Below are 6,048 nucleotides of genomic sequence, written 5' to 3' on the forward strand. Positions count from 1 at the left end.
GAAGAAGGGGGAAAAAAATGGCGGTCAAAACAATTAGCATACAGGTAGCTAACTGATAAAGCTACTTGGAAATTAGTGTTGGAAGATTTTTTTAATACAGTAAAAATAACAACGCGATGAATGAAAAATACTCAAGTAAAAGTACTTTTTTTGAGCTGTTTACCTGAAAAAAAAGTAACTGATTAACTGTTACTCATTACTGTTTTAAAAACATACTATAGTTACTTTATTTATTGCTTCCTGCAAACAAACAAATTAATATTATTACTTTTATTTTACTGTCGGCGGGGAGTAAGAAGCAAAGTGTTGTTACTTTAAGTGTTACTCCCTGCCAACAGTAATTTTAACAAAGAAAAATGGATTTAAATCGTCTTAATTAGCTACCAATTGTATGGGGAGTAGCAGAAGTAATATAACTAATAATGTAACTAATTACTTACTGTGGTGGAAGAAGTACTCAGATTTTTTACTTGCTGCTGTAATATAAAAATACTCACTAATTAATTAATACTAATATAATATTAATACTAATTTAAGTGATTTTTATCTGCAAAAGGTGCTTACTGGTGAACACTGTTGGGCTAGTTACTCAAACAACATGTAATTGATTACTTATTACTGTTTTAAAACATACGATAATTACTTTACTTATTGCTCCCTGCAAACAGTAATTTTAACAAACAAACAAATTAATATTATTACTTTTATTTTACTGTTGGCAGGGAGTAAGAAACAAAGTATTGTTATTGTGTCACTAATTAAAATCCAGTTTTATTTGTTAAAATAAAAGTAAAGGAATATTTCCAGTTGCTGAATATATGTGTTTCTTTCAAACTAGTTTCCTCCACAATCACAAAAATGAATCCACAGATGTGATTGGATTGTTGGATTTAAAATGAATATGGGGGTGCCAACAAAAGTAATGTTTTATTTAGCTTATATTTTACTGTTAACTGTTATATTATTAATGTATTACTGTATTATTACTAGTAATGAGGTTCAGCCCAACACTGCTGGTATAATATACAATATCAAACTGTAGGAACGAGAAGAAAAACACATTTTTGAGTGGAGGGGGAACTTTAACATTCTTACACAATGACCCAGCAGAGCTTTGTGCAACTCCAACCTGAGCAGGTATAATCATCCACACAACAGGAAACACCTGTGTGGGTGTGCGTGGCCTTTCATCTGTCATATTGTGACATATGTTTTACATGTAATATCAAAGAGCTGTCAGATAAATGTAGTGAAGTACAAAAGTATTAAAGTACCTTAATGTTTACTGGGTCTTTACAGTTTGAACGTAATCAGTGTTTAGCACTAAAAACAAAAGGAAACATTAGGACTGATCCGCCGTAGTCCATTAATGTCTGCAGGAATCTCCTTGCATGACTTAAAATGCAAAATATACAATAAAGATGCAAACGACTGCAGCAGGGAGACCTTTCTATGTGCATGTGTTGCCTCGCTGCGAGCAGAACTTCCTCTAAGGAGAATAAAAGTGACCTGAAATGAGTTGAACAAGTGAATAAAAAGAGTAAAATAACAGTTAAAACAGGGCAGGAAGAACGAGGGAGAGGTGGGAATGTAAACAGGTATCAACAGGTCTAGACTGGCAGCGTGCTGTTGACATTGAGGATAATGTGTTTGTGCTGCGAGATCAGTTTCGTGTTGAAGCCCGGAGCAACGCTGCATGTTTTATCCTATAACTTTATGAGACACGCTGAGAGGAAACCAGTTCAGTGAGGATGTGGGCCGCTCACACAGGATCTCTGTTATGTCTGTAAACCAGAACACTTCTTTAAAAGAGCTTATTGTGATTATTTATTGCATTATTATTGTTTTTATTATTAATTTTATTTTATTTTATTATGCATATTTCCAGTAAAAAGGCTAAATCACTGAACATGTCAATACGCTGCATTATAGGTTGTTTTATTTCTGTTTAAATAACAGAATCATATTTTTTATATCATATTAAACTTGTTCTATAATCATATTTTGAGTGATTATCACTGAATATTTCTACATTTTTACATCATGCATAATTTTTCTTGTATTTTAGATTCTGACCTCTTTATACTTTGTTACATTGCCCAGGGACTACGGGTGGAAAATAGCAACTTGCTAAAACCCGGTGCAATGTATCTCTCCTTGTTATATACAGGGTTAATGTTTTATTGTTCAAATAAAAGAAATAATAATTAAAAAAAATTACAATTAAACAACTAAATGAAAGTCAGATCTAGTTAGTCTGAGTTTGTTGTGAATAAAAGACTGATATGCATTTAGTGTAAGGACAATTTAAAAGATAAAACAATTACCAAAATTAACCTGGATTAGAGAGTTTGAGATACTTTCTATGTTTCCTGTACATTTATTTACATTTACATACATGTTTGAGGGAACTAGGCTCCTTACTACACATACATAGTGATTGAAAGATGGAGATCTATCTATCTATCTATCTATCTATCTATCTATCTATCTGAATAATTATTCCCCCTCTGTGGCTGCAGTAATAAGTAATAAACTCTTTATCTTTAAAATGCATGATAGTATAGTAATAAAAACTCTCTGAACTTACATATTTCAAATATTTTTTACACATTAATATCAATAAATACACAATTTTGTTAATTTGGTAACTTTAATTCTAAATAAAGAATAATTATGACATAATTGTGTTCATAATTTATCATTTCTATATTGTGGCATTGCTACTTTAAGGTTACTAATACTTCTTCCACCACTGTGGGTCATTCAGTAATAATGAGTTTAAATAATTCAGGTGCAGTTTCAGTCTGTGGCCAGCAGGCTGCAGCACTGACACTCACAGACACAGACAGTGGCAGGTAGAGGAAACTAAATACTGCTACTGACCTTCAGAGGAACACGTCTGTTATTGTACTGAAACAGATTCAAATAAATCTACATACCACCAGAAATGACCTTAAAATACAGTCACACTTTTTCTTTTGCTCTTTATTTTATAAGAATGTGTAAAAAATATTCATATTCATCAAATAACAAACAAATACTGAGCATTTTTTTAATCCATAAAAATGTCCTTTAAATTACTTAAAAGTCATATTTAAAAACAACAGGTGTTGACCAAAGTGCTCTATGGGGAAATTTAAAATAAAATGAAATACTTAAAACAAAAAAAGATAAATAATTGTAATTTAATTTTAAAAAATTAAAACAATTTCATCATTAAATGAATTATTAAAGCGATTCAGTTGTAAAATGATGTGTTGTTAGCCGGGATTTGAAAGTGGTGACTTATTTTTATATTATAACTATAATTATTATCAAACTGTGTGACTTTTTTTATCCATTTTATTGATTTTATTGCCATTTGAAGCCATCTGGTGTGTGTTTGGTGTGTTTGGTGTGGATCCAGATGACCTGTGTGTGTGTGTGTGTGTGTGTGTATTGTTCTCACAGCAGATTAACGGCTCCCACTGTCCTGTAACACCAGCCGTTAACCTGCGTTTCCACGGTGATTAACAGGGCCACGTTAACAGCATCACTCAGCAGGGGGCATACAGTGTGTGTGTGTGTGTGTGTGTGTGTGTGTGTGTGTGTGTGTGTGTGTGTGTGTGTGTGTGTGTGTACCTTTATTCAGTGGGATCAAATGTTCTCATTATAGGGACTCATCTCCATTTTGGGGACAGTGAAAGAAGGTCCCCTCAGGATAAACCACCTAATATTAGAGTTCAGGGTTAGAAATACAGGTTGTTACTATATTAATATAATATAATATATGTAATTATATATAGTGTATATATAATATATGTAATAATATATGTAATAATATATAATATACACTGTATTTCACTGGGGACTACTGTGTGTAGTGTATATTCAGCAGTGGAAGAGGAACTTGAATGAAATAACTGATAAAATAATGTTAAAATATAAATAAAAACATTGAAAATCTTACTTACTTGAAACCATGTGAGAGGTTTAGAGCAGACATGTCTCTTTGGTGCAACTGAACTCACTGACGTCATCATTTATGTGACGGGTAATTGGTCAAAAAGGTCGGGAGTTCAAGTAAAGTACAACCTTGACTTTGTACTTAAGAGCAGTACTCGAGTAAATGTGCTAGTTAAATTCCTCCACAGCAAATAACAACACTGCCGGAGCGAGAGAAGATCAAGTTTGCATTACATTTGTTTATTGTTTGTGTTTGTGTTGTCAACAACAGCTGACCCTGAATGCACCACCACAGAGTGTTTCCCTCCGTGTGTGCAGGTAGACTACTTTAATTCTATTTGTTTGGCTTTTTATTGTACTATATTTTATCTATCTATCTATCTATCTATCTATCTATCTATCTATCTATCTATCTATCTATCTATCTATCTATCTATCTATCTATCTATCTATCTATCTATCTATCTATCTATCTATCTATCTATTTATCTATCTATCTATCTATCTATCTATCTATCTATCTATCTATCTATCTATCTATCTATCTATCTATTTATCACTGAATATATGTGATAAAACAACCCCATATGTGCATGTGTGTAAATAATAACAGCCTAATTATAATTACTATAATAATAACAAATAATAAATAACTGTAATATAAAATGTAGTACAGTACAATAATTACTATAATAATAATAAACAATTGTAATTAATTACATAAAATGTAGTACAGTACAATAATTACTATAATAATAATAAACAATTGTAATTAATTATATAAAATGTAGTATAGTACATCAATTACTATAATAAAAAAAAAAAAAAAAAATAATTGTAATTAATGATATTAAATGTAGTAAAGTACAATATTTACTATAATAATAAAAATAATAATAATAATAATAATAATAATAATAATAATAAACCATTGTAATTAATTATATAAAATGTAGTAAAGTACAAAAATTGTTGTAATAAATAATAAATAATAAATAATTGTAATTAATGATATAAAATGTAGTACAGTACAATAATTACTATAATAATAATAAACAATTGTAATTAATTATATAAAATGTAGTAAAGTACATTAATTACTGTAATAAATAATAAATAACTGTAATTAATTATATTAAATGTAGTAAAGTACAATAATTACTATAATAAGTAATAAATAATTGTAATTAATTATATAAACTGTAGTACAGTACAATAATTACTATAATAATAATAAAACAATTGTAATTAATTATATAAACTGTAGTACAGTACAATAATTACTATAATAATAATAAACAATTGTAATTAATTATATAAACTGTAGTACAGTACAATAATTACTATAATAAATAATAAACAATTGTAATTAATTATATTAAATGTAGTAAAGTACAATAATAACTATAATAAGTAATAAATAATTGTAATTAATTATATAAAATGTAGTAAAGTACAATAATTATTGTAATAAATAATAAATAATAAATAATTGTAATTAATAACATTAAATGTAGTACAGTACACTATGAATATGTATAAACTGGGTCTAAATATAGCCTGACTGTTGTGGTCTGTTTATAGCATTAAAACGCGCTCTCTCTCTGGGGGCGTGGCTTACGGGCCAAATGGGCGTGGTCTGTCGGTTACCTAGCAGCCAGCGGAGCAGTGATTGACGGCTGAGCGGATTAAATCCTCAGCAGCGGAGCGGCCGGTCAGAAACGGCCCGAAAGGACTCCACCGTCCGGGTTTAAAGAGGAGACAGGTCCGGATCGAAGCGGGTTGTGGACTCTAACAGAGTTTAAAGCTGTTTTACTTTAGTTTATTGTAACCAGGAGCAACAGAGAGAGAGAGAGACAGTCCTACAGCCGAGGTAAGACCGGTCTGTTTGCTCCATGCAGCTGCAGTTTGAGCTGTATATTGTGTTTAATATTAGATATTATGGCTGTAATATCATAGTGTATGTTTAAATAGGGGTTAACTCTCTTATGAAGTTACAGACTGGAGTTTTTCACATTTGTTTCACAGGTTAAAGGAGAAAATCTGAATATACAAGTTAAAATATTTAAAACATAAAATAAAAAAAGGCCAGAAACGTTC

At 30.3% G+C, this 6,048-nt stretch overlaps 1 protein-coding gene across 2 annotated transcripts in view; it reads left to right on the forward strand.

Moving 5' to 3' along the window:
- The first annotated feature begins 5,604 nt into the window (after positions 1-5,604).
- Positions 5,605-6,048, forward strand: part of LOC127364505 (FHF complex subunit HOOK interacting protein 1A-like) — a 19,230-nt gene continuing 18,786 nt past the window's right edge. For both annotated transcript variants that reach the window (XM_051402106.1, XM_051402107.1), the window contains exon 1: positions 5,605-5,821. The gene's annotated coding sequence lies outside the window, so the exon portion shown is untranslated. The remainder of the gene's footprint in view (positions 5,822-6,048) is intronic.

Source organism: Dicentrarchus labrax, unplaced genomic scaffold, assembly GCF_905237075.1.
Source record: "Dicentrarchus labrax unplaced genomic scaffold, dlabrax2021, whole genome shotgun sequence".
NCBI lineage: Eukaryota > Metazoa > Chordata > Actinopteri > Moronidae > Dicentrarchus > Dicentrarchus labrax.